Source organism: Rattus norvegicus, chromosome 6 (genome assembly GCF_021556685.1).
Source record: "Rattus norvegicus strain SHRSP/BbbUtx chromosome 6, alternate assembly SHRSP_T2T, whole genome shotgun sequence".
NCBI classification, from domain to species: Eukaryota; Metazoa; Chordata; class Mammalia; order Rodentia; family Muridae; genus Rattus; species Rattus norvegicus.
The window spans coordinates 17,401,156-17,419,703 of NC_141539.1; the positions used below are offsets into that span (position 1 = coordinate 17,401,156).

General features: G+C 46.1%; 2 long non-coding RNA genes across 3 annotated transcripts in view; one reads left to right on the plus strand and one right to left on the minus strand.

Moving 5' to 3' along the window:
- Positions 1-18,450, minus strand: part of LOC134479098 (uncharacterized) — a 24,224-nt gene extending 5,774 nt beyond the window's left edge. The window contains exons 1-3 of one of the 2 annotated variants that reach the window (XR_015622745.1): positions 18,243-18,450; positions 13,766-13,975; positions 6,583-8,184 (exon numbers count right to left, since the gene is read on the minus strand). This is a non-coding gene — a long non-coding RNA (uncharacterized LOC134479098). Of the gene's footprint in view, positions 1-6,582; positions 8,185-13,765; positions 13,976-18,242 lie in introns of those variants that run through there. The other variant, XR_015622746.1, reaches the window with a different exon arrangement.
- Positions 6,072-8,893, plus strand: LOC120093197 (uncharacterized). The gene is made up of 2 exons (XR_015622739.1): positions 6,072-6,241; positions 8,474-8,893. It is a non-coding gene; the product is annotated as an uncharacterized LOC120093197 (long non-coding RNA).
- Positions 18,451-18,548: the final 98 nt, after the last annotated feature.

Consider the following 18,548-nt stretch of genomic DNA (forward strand, 5'->3'; position numbering starts at 1 on the left):
TCGGTCTCTAAGAGGAACAGCATTAGGCACATGTTCTAATGCAGATGAGCCCTCAAGACATTATGGGAAGTGGAGCAAGCCAAAGGCAAGGGACCACATTGCACTATTTCTTATTTATGAAGTTCCATGGGTAGAAAAATTCATGCACACAGAAAGTAGAGCCATGGTGTCCAGAGTTTGGCAAGAGAGGCCAAGGGGGAGCTGGTGTGTAATGGTTAGGGAGGTTAAAAAAGAATTCTGAGGTTGATGGGGGAGGGTCTGTAAATGTACACAGTGTAAATATTCTTAATGAAACTAGACCATCCACCTAAAATGACTAAATAGCATTGTGCATATATACACATCTATATGTAATATGTATACACACACACATATATATATATACACATATATGATATGCGTGTGGTATATGTGTATACATTCATGTATGTGTATCCACATAGGTGTTCATGTATGTGGAGATCTTCTCCCTCCATCACTGTCACCGAGCCTCTTGCTAAGCCAGGTGCTCACTGATTGGAGTAGACTGGTTGCCAGAATGCTCCAGGGGTCCACCCCTCTCTGCCTTCTTCCAGAGCTGGAGTCAAAGGTGCACACTGTTGCACCAGCTTTTTACAAGCGTCATGGAGGTCTGGATTCAGGCACTCACGTTTCTACAAGCCCTTAGTAACCAAGCTGTCTCGCCAGCCTGAGATAGTACATTAATCACATGCAAGCAGTCGTGCCTTATGTAGAAGTCAAGAGACATGTCGTGTCAAGGAGTACAGTTCCTCTAGTCATAAAACTATACTTTTTACTTAAGCCTTCAATGTATGTTGGCCATTTAAGTAAGAAGGGTGTGTGTGTGTGTGTGTGTGTGTGTGTGTGTGTGTGTGTATACACTGTTTTATCTCAGGATACCTGGAGTAGATATTGCTTTTATTTTCATTGTGAAAAACTGGAAACAGATACACAAAGAAGGGAGGTCGTCTCCAGTCATGGCGCGCCATCAAGACTGGTCCAGTGTGCACTTTAGCCCTCTTGCTGTGTCCTAACTGGAAAACAACTCCGCTGGCCAGACAGCCAATGACCCTTCATGAGAAGCTGCTACAGTTTGAGTCTGAAGTTCCCCTCACAGTTCTGATAAAAGCTTTGTCACCAGCCTGTGTTGCTCTTGAAAGGTGTAGGAGCTGGAGAAGGATATTCAGTCATCCGGGACACACCCTGAAGGGGTAACTGGGATGCTGGACGTTGCTCAGTAGCCCAGGCTGGCCTGGAACTTGGCACACAGTGAAGGAGAATCCCAACTTTCTGATCCTTTGATTCTGCCTCTCCAGTGCTCCTGTTACGGGCCCGTGTCACCATCCCTGTTCTACGCAGTACTGGGGATGGATCCTATGGCCTGGGCATAGTAGGTAAGCGCTCTGCCAATGGAACCACCTTCCCAGACATTCTTTTTCTCTTTTGAATTCTGACTGTCATAAAGGCCACATCCTCTGGCCGGGAGGTACCATATCACCGCAGCTCAGAGTAACAAGGCCCAGTAGACAACCACTTGCGTGTTCTGAAATTAAAATCAGCCTTCCTTCTTGATGTAGTGGTGGCACATGCCTTTAATCCTAACACTCAGGAGGCAGAGGCAGGCTGATCTCTGTGAGTTCGAGTCCAGCCTGACCTACAGCACTAGTTCCAGGACAGCCAGGGCTACACTGAGAAACCCTGCCTTGAAAAACAATACAACACAAAATTAAAAAAAAAATCAGCCTTTCCTCCTGAGCTGTGTGTATCCAAGGAAGGTGGACTGATACAGAGAATTAATGCAGGTTCTGATAAACACAAGAGCCCCCCCCCCCCAGTTTTGCCTTCGTGGACCTGCTGAACCCCATGTGTTCTCCCCTGCTCTGGATCCCAGCTCTCTCCACAGAGATATTTTTTTATTCAGGGACCAACGGTGGGTCCCTGTACTCTTCACCACATGTTCTAACCCTGTCACCGCTCCCCTGTGATCCCGCTGCTTTTTGACATGAAAAATGAACTTTAATGAGTCTACTGGCTAATTAATTAAAATGGGGGGGGGAAAAATCCCAATCTTCAAATCTGAAGTGATTAATTACATAAGCTTTAACGCCTCTGCAACCCGGGACTGCAACGCCCTCAACCTCAGCTCTCCTGGCGTGATATTTCCTGCTGCGGTGAGCGTTCGTGTGCGCGTGTCTTCTGCCTATCGGAGGCAGGTTTCTCACATGCTTTAGTCCATTTCACAGCAAACGAGTCCGGTGCTGGTTATCCTACTCATTAGGAGCCTGTATCAGTTAAGCGGGCCTGGCTGAGCAACCGTTCAAGCCCTCACAGCCTTGTCTGGAGTTTGTTTTTAAACCCTCAGCAACCTGGTATCCAGGCCCCGCCTACTCCTTAAGGTCCAATGCTGGGCAAGTCCTTGGGTCTGTTTTGCTTTGCTTTGTTTTTACCAGATCAGGACAGAGTTCTGATCTCAGAGGGCCGCTCTAGCAGACTTGCCTTTACGGATTTATAAAAGCTTATTTTTCGTCTCAGTCACATACTACATCTTCCAGGTTCGGGGGCACCTTGCCTCCGAGCCAGACTGGCTTGCTCTGCAAGCAGAGGGCCCCCACCGGCCACACTTGCCTTCTTTTTCATTGGTTCTGGGAATCGACCTCAAGCCCAGAAGCTTGTAAAACAAACACATCCCTGACTGGGCTGCCACCCCAGGCCGCAGTTTTGCCATTTAGCTCCGGCCTGCCTGGAGCTTGCCGACTCTGAACTCACAAGAGACCCTCATGCTCCCAACCTCCTGAGTGCTGGGATTAAAGAAGTGAGCTGCAGTCCTACTTCCCCAGCTGTCTGTACTCCGAGTGGACAGCTTGCTTTCCAGTAGTTGACCTGCTCCTGCCAACCCTAGCGGTTTGTGACAGTTCTTCATTCCACTCATCCACGCCCCTTGCTTTGACCTTTGCTTCTTGCCAAGGTCAGGACCGCAGCTTCAGAGCAGAGGATGGTAGGGGGTAGGGCCCCGAGCGGGCAGCAAGGGAAGCCAGTAGTTCTGTGTCCTCCGGTGCAGAAGGCACCTCGGCGTCAGGGATGTCCAGCAGCCCCAGGGCTGACACTCAGATCTGCCGTGTTATGGAACAACTATTTGTAGTGCCTGCGGAGGAGAAAGTGGCCATTTCTCAAGCAGAAATGTTCGAAATCCAGTGAGCTTTCGAGATGGAGTGTCTGTCAAGAGCAGGGTGAGACACCAGGCCCTCCATGAGCAATAGAGGAGTGTGTTTATGCCTCTGACTGTAAGAATCATAGCGTGATGTTCGAAGCCTAGAGAGGCAAAGCCCCCGGCGAGAAGACGCAGATATTAATGGTGGGCACACGTGCTGAAAACGACACCTTCCACTTTCCACAAGCAGAAAATGACATTTTTTTTCCTCACAGAAATTGTGAAAAAGAGAAGTTATTATGGCTCAACATTTAGACAGGAATTAAAGCACTTTCAATACAAACTAAAATTATTTTTTTCTCCCATGGCCTGGGTTCATTAACAGATAAGTTGGATTTTCCTCTGTGAGGGTTCAAACAGGAAAAGTCTGTATTTCCCTTCCTGATGTGCTTCACATGAACCTGTGCAGCCTTAACTCCACAGCCGTAACTACCAACTGCATGTCAATATCGAAATTAAATGAACGGTGAAGTTCCTCACTACCCTAGCTGCCCTTCAAGTACTGGAGAGCCACACGTGGTCACTGTTTGCTGTACTGACTGACACAGACACGGAGTATTACGAATATCAGGTCCAAAAGAAATTCCACGTGTCCAAACTCTGGCAGTTGGACAAAAGCCAGCATTCCTCAGGAACGTAGGAAGGAGCCATTTCTCTTATCACTGGCAGAAGGGGCGAATGGCTGCTTGTGGTACCTATTAGCATACCAAAGCACAGGCTGGACTCCAGGTCCCCTTAGTATCACAAGTACCTGATACACATTGCAGTGTCCAAGCTGGCTGGCACCCCGACTCTGCTCACAACCCCCAAACCTAAACTTCCTCCATCTCAGGAGCTGCCTTCCCCCTCCCCACCCCAGCTTCTCCTTTCCTTATAACTCTGCTGTGTTGGTTGTGCTCCCTTCTCTGTGCTCTCTCACTTTTCTCTTTAGCCCACGCCCCCCTTGCCTCCACCTCGCCCCCTTTGCCTTGACCCCATCCACTGCCTTTTTTTCTCCCCCTCCCCCAACTCTGCTCCTGTTTCTCTCCTACCCAGGTCCAGTTTACTGGCCGTGTTCAGTCTACTGCTTTCTCTCTCTGCTCCAGACTCTTCGAGATGCCTCTGGCTGTTCTCCCCCTCACATCTACAATAAAAACCTTCCCCTTAACCATATCACGGAGTGGCCATGTCATCAGTTTAGATGACCATTGCTGCCAAACGTTCCACTGGACAGCCAGCCAGTGGACATTTATTATAGAGGCAAATTGCATTTTAGGGCTGTATTTATTGAACAAGCAATGCCTTAGCTACATGAATTTGTTTCTTCCTGCGTCTTAGCAATGACAAGTTCTCCATAATTTTCTAAACCAGAGGTCTGCAAACCTAAGACAGGACAGCAGCAAATCCCTGGCCCTTATCCCACTGCCCCACTCTATTCTGAGGCCCCTGCAGCTGTCCCCATATTCTGTCCAACCCAGAGCTAGCCTAGCTCCACCCACTCTCCCTGAAGAGCATGGCTTTACTGTCAGGACACTGTTCAAATGGCTAACACAGCCTGGGAGAGGGCTGGGGAGATGGCTCAGTGGGCAAGGCACTTGCTACACAAGGGTAAGGACCTGACTTAGCATCCCCAGAGCCCACATAAAGCTGGACACTCATGCTATTCCCAAACCAGAACAGAGCCCTTGCTAAAACAAGGCAGAGGACACAGGGCAGCACATAAGGTTATGTTCTTTTTTTTTTTTTTTTTTTTTTTTTTCTTTTTTTTTCCGGAGCTGGGGACCGAACCCAGGGCCTTGCGCTTGCTAGGCAGTGCTCTACCACTGAGCTAAATCCCCAACCCCTATAAGGTTGTCTTCTGATCTCCTGATCTCTCTCTCTCTCTCTCTCTCTCTCTCTCACACACACACACACACACACACACACACACACACACACACACACACACACACACACTATGTGAACTCAGGATTAAGAAAACGAAAACAAACCAACTAGTCCAGACAAGGCTGTAGAGGCCCAGCCGCATGCATCCAGGCAGAGTGATGAAATTGTGCTTGTGTCCCTGAGGTGCGGCTGAAGCAGCTGAAGCCTTATCAACTCAGGTTACATGTGGATGTGACTCTGAACAGGAAATTTAATGAAAAGAGACTCCTTTGCAATAGTATTTGCAATCAATAGAAAAATAGGTTTGGTCTCTTTGCTTTGTTTTTAATTTTGAGGCACAGAAATCCTCACCAAGAGTTGTTCTTCCTGCCTCATTTAACTTCGAGTCCTATTGAGCGGCTTGCCCTGCAGTGCGCAGGGTAAACGGCACTTTTACCGCCCACCGGAAATTAATGCCACTTGACTGACAGCATCCCCGATCTCTCTCGGAAAAGCGTGACCACAGCTCTGAGTTTCCTAATTTGATCATAGACTCCTGGAGTGCCCTCGGCTGGGGACAATCCTGGGCAGTCCCAGGCCCTGGTGGCCCGCTGGCCTTGTTTACATTTCTAAGGTTCCAACAGGGAATGCTGGCGGGACAGGCTTTCAGATGACAAAGCAGATCAACTCTGTGAAGCCTCCTAGGGAAGACAGGATGTCCACCCTCCTAATTCTTCCCGGCCCAATTCCAGTCTTGCTTAGGTTTCCCTGGTACCTGTTTTTTGTGTTGCAGAAGTGAAGAGCCACCTGTGGGTGAAGCCCTGTGCAGCTTCAGAAGCCGACAGAAAAGCAGTAACATTGTACTTCATTGTTCAGAAAGAGGGCTTGGCAATTGAACAGGCAGAAAAGAAATTATGGATCTAAGTTATTAGGTCTGCACACGGAACATGTCTTTAAAACCAACCTTATTTTCCCGAGGGAAAATTTTAATACCCCCACCCTCCTCTCTGTCTCTGCCCCTGATAGCACTCTGCTCTGCTTCCTACTACAAGCAGATGCCAAAACAGGGACATTGCTGGGATGTGTCACAGAGTAACCGGCTGGGGCCTGAGCCAGACAGAGAGATGCTGAGAAGCCAAAAAAACAAACAGTAGGAGAGAAAACAATGAAGAGAGACCCGCCCAGCCGGTGAGCAGCAGAGCTTCACACACTGGCTTCTGGGGCGGAGGGAGGAAGGAGCGGCTGGACCAGCCAGGAGAAGAAGCTGGACCAGGAAACATGGGGCACTAACTGCAGTCAATTCTCCACAATGAAGCTAAGGGCCACCATTTTGTGGGTGCTGTAAAATGGTTTGGGGTAGATGAGAGAAGAGAATGGATAGGATTTGGAAAAAAAAATTTTTTTCTCCTTCAGCCATCTGCCTGGTCGCTGCAACTGTTAATAAGCCAGCAGCGACAGTTTAATGAGTGCTTACTGTTAGGGTTTAAATCTCGGCCCGGGCCTGGACAGAACACACCCAGACAACATGGTTCCACATGGAGAAGTTTAATGAGACAAGAGTAGAAGAAGAGAGGAAAGGCGGCCGACCATGGGCATGTGGGAAGGGGAAAGGGGGCAAAAACAGAGAAGAGCAAAGAGTAAGAGGGGGTAAGAGAGAGAGGAAGGGGGCAAGCAGCCCCTTATATAGTCAGGCACAGCTGGCTGTTGCTAGGCAACTGTGGGGCGGAGCATACCAGGCCGTTCCCAGGTAGCTGTGGGGGTGGAGCTTAGACAGAATACCTACATTTCTCTGTTTCGGTTTAATTAAAAAGAAAAATTAGAAAGGCGATGGTAGAACAGGAATGGGGTTGTCGTGCTCTCTGACTGCTTCCTGCTTGCTTGGGGGCAACGTGTCTCTAGGAAACCTAGAAAAGTGGGTATGGGATGTTTGTCCAGTCTTGGAGTTGGCTGTTTCCTGTGGTCCAGAGTCTGTGAAACCCCCTGAGGATAGGTCAGAAGGAACAGGTCCAATAGAAGCGCCTGTGTCTGTGAGAGGGATTGGAGCATCTGGAGGTCGCTTCTCTGGAGCTGTCCTGGGTGTAGTAAGCGCCTGGACTTGACAAGATGCTGGAGCACACATATATATTCATTATAGGCAGAGAATAAGATTAAGTATATTTGGGATCAAAGAAAACTTTTTCTTAGATGTACATTTGAAACCCAGAGGAAGCCCACCCTTTGGAATACCAACACTTACTATGTCCAACGCACATACATATGCACATGAAGGGCTTTCATTTTGACATCATAAAGAACCCAAGGCTTAATGAAGTGGACGATCCTATAGCAGGGACACAAGATGCCCTTTAATCGCTGCTGAAAGAGTAGAGCCATTTTTACGACTTGGCATAGGTCGTTCCATCTCTCTACGTGATACACAATGTTCAAATTCAATTGTTACCCTGCATTAGTCATATTAGTAAATCACTTATTTTGACTGAATAAATGGAGTTGGTTTAGAGAGACAATGTCACCTGTAGCCTATTCTTTTAAATGTGTGGGGATTTCTGTAATACCCAACTTTTTTTTTCTTTTTAAGTGGGTGTGGGAGAACTGGGGGCAGGCAGGAAGGTGGGGTGTTACAGGAAGACATGGAAAGGGTTCTTCGTTTGAAAAAGGGAAGAAAGAAAGAAAAAGAGATAACATATCTAGAAATGATTGCCCCATAAACAAAACACGAGCACACACAGCAATGCCGTGTACTTTCCCACCCACTCGCTTGTTCTTAATGATTCAAGAACAGAACTGCCTGGGTAGATCTGCAGGCTCCCGTTCCCGACATCTGTGCTGAAACAACGCTGTGTGTGTTCACAGAACCCTCGCTTCTGCCCAGGGAGAGAGGCCCGGGCACCTTGGGTTGATTCTTACCTATCCTGTGACTTAAAATAGTCTGGGTTGTTCTGTGAACTCATAGGGGCGGGGGCGGGGTGGTGAAGAGGACAGCATGGCGTTGAAGTTTGATGATGCTCACTCAGGTCAGGTGATGTTCGCACAAGGAAATGACTCTCCAATAATTAGAAAGCTGAGCTCCGTCCCGTGTCTTTGGCTGGATGGCATGGGCTTGTTTGGAATCAAGGTAGCAGACTGCTCTCCTGTATTGATAAGAATTCAGGGTTTGGGTGTGGCTGGGGGGTTCCAGTTCCAGGGCCAGCATTGCTAAGCTGGGCTTCCAAGTTCCTCAGCTGTGCTTTCATGAATGTCTTATATCCTCCAATTGCCTAAAGGGCAGATGTGTTTTCCAGTAGTCATTTTCTGCAGATCTGTAATTCCCCTCCCCCAGGCTGGTTTTCATAGTCTTTCATTTATTTATTTTTTATTTCATATTTTCATTGATTATTTAGGAATTTCATATCACAAACCTTGAGCACCTTCATTTTCCAGTCTTTCCAGGTACTCTGCCTCCACCTTTGAGATGACCCCCAAAGACCATAAGAAGAAAGAGGAAAAAAAAGTCCAATCTGTGTTGCCTATATACTCACTGGAGCATGGTCAAACACCCAGAGGCCAGCCCCTTATTAGAAAACTGAGTTCTTCCCCTTCCACATCCTCACCAGAAGCCAGCAACTGTGGAGAGCTACACTTCAGCATCCTTATCACAATTTTTAAGAGTTTTGGGGTCTGGAGAGATGGCTCAGTGGTTAAGATCACTGACTGTGCTTCCTAGAGGTCCTCAGTTCAAATCCCAGCAAGCACATGGTGGCTCACAACCATCTGTAATGAGAACTGATGCCCTCTTCTGGTGTGTCTGAAGACAGCTACAGTGTACTCATATATAATAAATAAATCTTAAAAAAAAAAAAAGAGTTCTCTTTGTCCACAGCCTTTCTTTATGGGACTCAAGACCCAGTCCTCCCTTCATCCACCATTTTGGAAGCCCTTGGCATAGTAGCCAGAATGCACTGAGCAGACAGGCCTCTCGACCTGCCAACACGAAGCTAACCCTGTGATTCACCTGGGAGGAAGGAGTGAGCCGCTTAAGGTAGCCTGGCTGTCAGGAGAAGGGCTGACACTCCTATCCTAGTTGGCTAGGTACAGCCTATGTCCCTGCCACCTTTAAATGGTTATTTTAGGACTGTCACTTTGGGTTTCTACCTAGCAGGACATTAAAAGGGAGTTGCCAGGATTGGAGCTCACTGCCAGAACTCAAGTTCAACCCGTAGCACACAAAACCCCAATTGTTAAACCCATCAGGCGAATAAGACCACCACAATTCTGAGCCAGACTTGAAGTGTGCTTTAATTAAATATTGGCCAGGGTGAAGGACCCTGGACAGATCCATTCTGAGATCCCTGAAAATGGCCACGAGCTGTGTTGGCCAGGTGCTTATGAAGGCAAATCCATAAACTTCCCACCATTGTCCAGTTGGAGGCAAGAAACATTCTGACAGAGATCCTGCCTATGTACCTCCCACCTGTGTGTGGAGAAGCCAAGCCCATCTGGAACAGCTGGGCCAACCAAACTTGTTTGGGAAAGTGAAACCCTGTGGCTTGTTACCTTTTGTGAACACGATCCAGCATTCCAGGGAGTGCCTGTCCTTGGGCAAGGGGCTTACAGGGTAGAAGCGTTTCTGTTCTGTGGATCTCTTAGGTACGGTGATTAGAAGTAAAACATAACTTTGGCTCTCACAAAACAACAAAACATGCCAACTTTCCACTGTGAGCAAGAAGGGAGGCAAGCAAAAGGAGTGGATTTGGCATCTGAAATGAGCCTGTGAGGAGGTTCGGTGGGTAAAATCTCTTGCCATCAAGCCTGACTGTAAATGAATTATACATTCTTGCCTGTCCGTATAAATGACAGAAAAAACTGGTATTTTATTTGACAAGCTGTAAGCCTAGACTGGGCATGTTCTGAGCTATTCTAACTTACGTCCAATCCATAGGCCCTCGTCACTTGCTGTTTAAGTCTCACCTCTGTTATTTCTGCTCCATCAGCCTGTCCTCAGGGCCCACATCTCCACGTGCTCACGATCTGTCCAGCCTCTCTCCATCTCCTTTCTCCTCTCTGTGGTCTCTCTCAAGACCTCTCACTGGATTCTCAGGTCCCGCCTTTCTCTCACAACTGCCCAATCACAGGCTCTAGCCTTTTATTAACCAATAGCTTTAAAGGAGGGAGCAAGGTTTACACAGCAAAGGCCAGTGCATGAGAATTCACTGGTCTAGGGGCAACCAGATCTTGGGGTTCAGAAGTTAGGATCTGAATACATAGCAGCCTCAACCCAACACCCAACACCTGACAACCTGAGCTGGAACCCTTGGACCAACCTTGAAGTACAGACTCTGACACTTCACCCTCTGACGTGTGCACTTTGGCACTTCCTCAAACAAATACATAGTAAAAAAAACAACAACAACAACAAAAAAAAAAAACCCCACACTTTGAATACAAAAGTTATCTGAGCTAGGTACAGTAGCATAAGCACTGAGGCTTGAGCAAGGGGATCTTCAATCTGAAGCCCACCTTGGCTCCACAGTGAGTTCCTCTGCAATAAACAAAGGAATAAGAAAAAGGAAAGCAAGCTGGAAAATTCTGATTTTTAACTTATGCCAACACCAGACGTTGGCTGTTACTTGCTTGAGACACTGGGATCTTCTTGGGCTTCAGGCTTTAGACCCAGATTTCGTGTCTTTGGTGGTTGTTTTCATGTTTTGGATCCACCTGACAGTTCTGCTATTAGGGAAGGAAGGAGGAGAAAGAGCAAAGGAGACAGCAGAAATGGAGACGTTTGGGTTGCCGTTTTTAAGTACACCTCCCCCTTTACTCTTCAGACAGGGTCTGTGTGTGTGCATCTACTAAGGCTGGCCTCCAGCCTGCTGTGTAGCCAAGGTAATACTTGCAGTACAAAGCGAACTTGCTCTACCCTTGACCTTCTGGTCCTGCCTCCCCTCCTGAGTTCTGGGGTAGCAGTCATGGGCTTCAGCATTGCTAGGTCACCATTGTGCCAACAGAGCTACTTCCTTAGCCCTGTGTCTCCCCTAACTTTATACCCAATTCCAGGGCCAGTGAGATGGCCCAGTAGGTAAGGGACCTGCTGCCAAGCCTGACAACCCGAGTTCAATCCCCGCAACCCACACGGTAGAAGAGAAAATGACTCCTGCAAGTGCCCCCAGCTACATACAAATTAATAAATATGTAAAAAAAAAAAAAAACAAAAAACAAAAAACTGAAGATGGAAAATCCTAAGGCCTTAAAGCATGATCGATTCCTTTTTGTTTTATAGCAGTAACTACAAATCAAATTTTGCTGTTTTTATTTTTTGTAATGTTTCCATATAGGCCTGACATCCTGCTGCGTGTGTGCATGAGTACACACTACACATACTACACACACCACATACACGCACGTATGTAGTGTGTGCATGTGTGTGAGATGTATGTAGTGTGAGTGTGCATGTATGTGTGTGTGCATGTGTGATATATGTTGTGTGTGCATGTGTGTGATGTATGTAGTGTGCATGTGCATGTATGTGTGTATGCATATTTGATGTATGCACTGTGTGCGTGTGTGTAGTGTATGTGGACTTGTCCCTGTGCACATGTACATGTGGGTACAGGTCAGAGGACAACCCCGATGTCATTCCTCAATCATCATATACTTTATCTTTTTTTTTTTTTTAAAGAACTAAACACTTTATTTTTTTTAAAGATTTATTTATTTATTATATATAAGTACACTGTAACTGTCTTCAGATACACCAGAAGAGGGCATCGGATCTCTTTACAGATGGTTGTAAGCCACCATGTGGTTGCTGGGAATTGAACTCAGGACCTCTGGAAGAGCAGTCGGGTGCTCTTAACCTCTGAGCCATCTCTCCAGCCCTACTTTATCTTTTAAGACAAGGTCTCTCACTGAATTGCACACCCACAGGTGGGCTAAGCTTGCTGGCCAGTGAGCCTAGAGACTGCGTGTCTCTGCCTCCCCTTCTAAGTATATGAATGCACCAGTTACAGTACTTAGTTGGCTCTTTTGTGGGTTGAGGATGGAGCTCAGGTACTTAAACTTGTGTGGAGGGTGCTTTACTAGCTAAACTAGATCCCCAGAGAATGAATGTGTGTGTATGTGTAATATATATATATATATATATATATATTACACATACACACACACACACATGAAATTTGTTTTTTAGGTTACAATTTTAATTATAACCCCTTCCTCTTAGTTACTTTTCAGACAGGATCTGTGTGACACACACACACACAATTAGTAAAATTAATAAAAATTAATAAGATTAATAAAATTAATTAATTGGATATGTATTAAAGCTTTCCAGCCCATATTGTCATATTTAGTTCTATTAGCCTGTTGTATTAGATTTTCTACTCTGTGGTCAAGAGGGGCTAACGAAGTAGTTACAAAAGCACAAACCTGGTGGGTTCACAATCTACTGTGGTCAGGATCTCCAGACTAGCACTGACATAGAACCCTCCATGTTTTCAAACTGGATAGGTTCGGGTGGGTTCTCACAAGAAATGCCTCAGAAGAAAATGACCTGCCAATCATCCAAATGAGATCCAGGAGTGTGCTGATTATTATTTGATTACCACAGGGTTTGGAACCAGGGCCTCCTGCAGGCCAAACACGCATGCTACCTTGGAGCTTCAGCTGAAGCCTGTGTGTCTTTCCTGCTCGCTTTTGTTCTACTGTGACTTTTGTTCTACAGGGTGTCTGCAGTTCAGGCTGGTCTCGAACTCTGATCCTCCTGTGTCTACCTCCTGAGTGCTGGGCTTACAGATATGTGCCACTAAGCCTCGGTTCAAGGTTGTGATTCTTCATTTCCTTTTCTCTCAATCGCCAATCTCTATGGCGGTCAGCATAGCATGGAAATAACTGTTCATTCTTACCATGATGCGTGGAGGTAGTGTTTATTTATTTTCACACTCATTTGTAGACTTATTCATTCACTCATTCATTCATTCACTCGTTCATTCGTTCATTCATTCATTCCGTCTATAAAAAGCAGCACTATATCGTGTTAGCTCCAGAGTGCAAAATGGCCCTGGAGCCAATTCCAAAATGCTTTAGAACTTGGAAACTGTCACTCAGTAGTTCTCACATCTTTCCAGGGTGGTTAAAAATTGTTTGAAATTAACTATAGTTTGGAATATAGATAACAAAAGAAACATTTTCTAAATTCTAATTTATATGCCTTTTGGAGACATTTTTGTTTTTGTTTGGTCGGGTTTTTTTGTTTGTTTGTTCGTTGGTTTGTTTGTTTTGAAAGAATGTCTCTAGGTAGCCCTGGCTGGCCTGGAATTCGTTATGTGGATCAAGCTAGCCTGAAACTCACAGTGATCCAACCTCCTGTTCCCAGATGCTGCCGTTAATGGTGTGTATCACCATAGCAGGTCGCCTCTTAGGGAGTGTGTTATTGTATGTGTGTACCATACACATAGACTTATAAAGGTAATATATGCACTTTGTAAAACATTTCAATCCTGCAGACACATGTGATGCAGAGAGAAATGATGACCAGGGACTAGGAGCACCCCTCTGTTACCTCCGAGCTAGGAAAGGCCACTGTTTCCCTTTCGTTCTGTGGACAGAACATCACTTGTGCTGCATTTTCATCGATGATTTAATGTAAAGTAGCTTGAGTCTTGTTCTGGAGCTCAACTTTTTCTTGTGCATAATTAAGTGTATTTAAAATGATTTAAAATAAATTATGAGTCATACCTCAGCCTTTCTTTACCAGTGAAATGAAATGTGATGTGTCAAACTTGAGTTAAATCCATAATCTCCTTGGATGTGCTTTTGACTTGCTTGGAAGGCAGGCAGGCAGGCAACTGGGAGGCAGCTTGCTGCGCCATATTGACATTCAACCATGAGAAGGACAGAGCAGGGAGCTGATGTCAACGTGTTCTTCCCAAACTCAATAAAGCTGTCCTGAAAGGGCAAGAAATGGCCATCAGACCCTCCACTCCCCCTAAGACTAGGCCAGGCTTCCACACAGGGCTGTTTTAAAGTAAAAATATAATCCTAGATCTTAGGTTTTGAAGACAAAAATTCACACACCAGTTAAGGGGTTTATCTGATGAAAAAAAGGAATGAAATATAATAGCTGAGTTTTCCTCCTCGTGAAAATCACTGAATACGTTGCACAGAGTGTCGTCATAAGCATCAGAAGTGACCTTGGCTCTCAGTTTGCTTTCCCAAAGCGTTGCCAGAGAGGTTTTTCTTGAGGATGACTGCAGCAGTTTTAAATGTCAGATCTTGGGAAAATGTGTCCCTTCTACCTCCCATTCATGCTTGTTCACTTTTTGCCCAGGGTGGTAGATACGAGTCACAGAGAGAAGTATAATGTCACTGTGACACCACACCTGGTCGACCCCGATTCCACCTGGGACACAACCTCAGAACAGCCACAACCCAACCGCACCCATGGCCTTCCCAGGATAGGAAGGGTCACTCGGTCCACACAGTTGGCAACGAAACATGCAGTAAAACAAGGAAAGGTGGGGCTTCTCTGGGACTCTGCCCTGGACATCACTTCTTCATGGGAAGTACGCCTAAGACAAACACTTTACCAACCAAACCTTGAATTTATCTACTCCTAACAGCAGACATCAACACGGGTAATATATGAATCCTTTGGAAACAAGGAAAAGTGTAAGAAATCCATAAGAGGGGTCAGAAACACCTTGACTGTTATGATAAGTGTTTTGTCTCTGCCTTATCTGCCACGCGTCAATCAAAGAAGAAAAAAAAGCCAATTCTAGGAAAAATTAAGGGAATAAGAATTATTTCACGAGGCAGTTCCTATCTATGTTGAGCATAACTCAGTTTGAACTTTATATTGGCTTCCCATCCATGGCCTAAATGCTTTCACAGAGCAGCCTGCCAGAGGCCGTTAGGACACTGCCCTCACAAAAGGAGAAGCAGCAAGCACTTCTGATCCACCAGTTGGCGTCCGCACCCATTCGCATCACTCAGCATTTGGCAAGCTTTTTTATCCTGAGCTCTGGTCAGTTCCCTTCAGCAGACCATCTGGAGAACAACCTGAAGGTATCATGGTTAAAAAAAAAAAAGGGACGCTGTCTGATGCCGGGTGGGATGTGCAGTGCGGCTGAGGAGAGTGTGCCTCAGTGCTGTCAGAGCGCTGCATCTTATTTGGGAAATGAGACAAAAATCTCTCCACGATCAGCCACTCCATGTGACATCCCAACCCACACTCTGCTACTGACATTTTATCTCCCACTGAACAGCCCGGCTGGTGTAACATTTTCAGGATTCTTAATTTATGTCTTGCAGGATCTAAAATCAGAAGGCAGGGATTTTAAGAAAATCAGCAGTGTTGACAAGCACCTTTAGACTTCAAAAAGCTGCTACACCTGATGCTGCTAGACACTAGGAAGCCTCTTCCAAAACATGTCCAGAGATAGGAGGGAGATGGGAGCTCTCCTAAACCATTCACTTTTCTTACTCCAGATCAACCTAGGAAAAACCTGTCCTTACACCCAGTATTTGCTAGCAAGCTGCCTCCTCCTCCTCCTCCTCTTCCTCCTCCTCCTCCTCCTCCTCTGCTTCTCCTCCTCCTCTTCCTCCTCCTCCTCTTCTTCTCCTTCTCCTCCTCCTCCTCCGCTTCTTCTCCTTCTCCTCCTCTGCTTCTCCTTCTCCTCCTCTGCTTCTCCTCCTCCTCCTCTGCTTCTCCTTCTCCTCCTCTGCTTCTTCTCCTCCTCCTCCTCTGCTTCTCCTCCTCTTCTTCCTCCTCCTCCTCTGCTTCTCCTTCTCTTCTTCCTCCTCCTCCTCTGCTTCTCCTTCTCCTCCTCTGCTTCTCCTCTTTCTCCTCCTCCTCTTCCTCCTTCTTCCTCTTCCTCTTCCTCTTCTTAAAAATGCCAACATTTGATTAGTTTAAAATGATTTAGAGCAGTGTTTCTCAACCTGTGGACCCGTGAGCCACTTGGGGGTCACATATCAGATACCCTGCATATCAAATATTTACATTTCAATTCGTAACATTAGCAAAATCACAGTTATAAATTAGCAATGAAAATAATTTTGTGGTTCAGGGTCACCATAGCACGAGGAACTGTATTAAAGGGTCCGCAGCATTAGGAAGGTTAAGAACCACTGAATTAGAATAACCAAGATTGGACTGGAGAGATGGCTCAGCAGTTAAGAGCACTGACTGCTCTTCCAGAGGCCCTGAGTTCAATTCCCAGCAACCACATGGTGGCTCACAACCATCTGTAATGGGATCCGATGCCCTCTTCTGGTGTGTCCAAAGACAGCTACAGTGTACTCATATACAAGAAATAAATAAATAAATCTAAAAAAAAAAGATCTGTGTTAATTAACTGTGTTAATTAGGCTTCTTATCTATAGTCAAGCTCTGTGGAAAACTGAAAGGATAAAGCAGCTAAGGCCATGAGCTTACCATAAGCTTTATAATTTCCTGAATGGTTGACTCTCTGACTAGGAGCAAAGGAGACAAGGTAACGATGGCTACTCCTCCACTAAAGAGGTAAAGAGGTTCCAAATTAGGTTTAAATTAGGCTCAATTCTTTCAGTTGTGGAGAAACTAGAACTCAAACAGAAATTTCGATTTTTCTTTTTCTTCTCTTTTTTACATTATCCCATGCCTTTGTAAAGGCACCATCTTGGCTAGAATTATGTCAACTTGACACACTAACTAGTATTATCTGAAAGGAGGAAACCTCAACTGAGAAAATGCACAGAATTGAGAAACTTCCACAAAAATCTGACTGTAAGGCATTTCTTATATTTTTGGTTGTAGCCTTTAACGGCTGAGTCATCTCTCCAGCCTTGTAAGGCATTTTCTTAACTAATGATTGATGTGGGAAGACCCAGCCATTATGGGTAGTACTACCCCTGGGCTGGTGGTCCTGGGTTCTATAAGGAAGCAAGCTGAGCAAGCCAGGGAAAGCAATTCAGTAAGCCATGCCCCTCCATGGCCTCTGCATCAGCTCCTGCTTCCTGACCTGCTTGAGTTCCTTCCCTGACTTCCTTTGGTGATGAACAGCAATGTGGAAGTGTAAGCTGCATAAACCCTCCCCTCCCCAACTTGCTCCCCCTCCCCAACTCCCCCCCCCAACCCCCCCCCCCCCAGCTGAAGACCGAACCCAGGGCCTTGCGCTTACTAGGCAAGCGCTCTACCACTGAGCTAAATCCCCAACTCCCCCAACTTGCTTTTTGGTCATGGCGTTTGGTTGCAGCAACAGAATAACTCAGACTGGACAGTAACCTTGGATTACTTATCATTAGAAGAAGCTGGAATCTTTGCTGTCCAGGGTATTAGAGGTGCTGAATTTATAAAGATCACATCTTTGCTCAGGAGTGCACAGTTTTGACTCTTTTTTTTCTTAGAATGGATTTATATCTATTTATCTGTACTCTTGAGCCTGGTGACTAACTCTGCCACTAATTGCTGGCCTCAGCAATTACTTCATTTTTCTGGGCCTCATTATCCTGTGCTGTAAAACAGAGATGGTCTAGAGTAGTGGGGGTTCAATACATTTAGAGAAAATACTACATCAAGCTTAGCATTAGCTATTTATTACCAATTTACATTTAAAATACAGTGTATGCAAACCTATCAGGTGTGCGCAGAAACCTCTGGTTAAATGATAGGACTAAAAACTTGTCTCTGGAGCGTAAGAAACCAGCACACTCCTTTTATGTAGCTTTTGCCTCAGAGTGGAAGTTTAAGCCCCACCGCGTGGCGCTGAGTACTACTATAACCAGGAAGCTGTAACTGAGCTGCATCATTCAAGCAGAAGGTAGAGATTTCACAAGTGTTCCAAGTCACCTCCCCTGCAGGCATTTATCTCAAAGAACAGAGGCCAGGGAGAGATGAGCAACCAATTCCCATAAATGAATGCAGAAGACAGTGATCTCACTCTCAAAAGAAGCAAGATGCACACACAGGTGCTTTATGTTTTGATTAAGTGTACGCCTTCTGCGCAAAGCCTACAGGTTCCTCCCCTACCCTTTCTCCCTCTCCCTTTCCTTCCCTCCCTACTTCCCTTCCTCTCTCCCTCTTTCTTCTCTCTTCCTCTCTCCCTTCCTGCTCTCCCTCCTTCTCCTCTCTCTCCTCTTTCTCCCCTCTCACTCTTCTCCTTCTTTCCCTTCTCTCCTCTCTTCCTCTCACCATCTCCTCCCTCCCTCCCTCTCCTCTCTTCTCTTTTCTCACCTTTCCTCTTCTCTCTCCTAGATCACTCTTCTCCTTTCTGGTCACTTTTCCAGGCATTAAGACAGAATTTCGCTTACAAGTAATGTACTCACTGCCGGCTCCAAAAAGCTGCTCTTGACTTAATTGAGGTGAAATTCCTAACAACCCTAGGAACTTAAGACCCCTCAACAGATACTAATAACCCTCAAATGGGGCGGGACCTGGACCTGACGAGACCCCGCCTACGTGCCGGGCCCCGCCCCCAGTTCCAGGCCCCGCCCAGAACGCTCTGGGCGAGTGGCGCTCTCAGCCGCCCTCTTTGTCCAA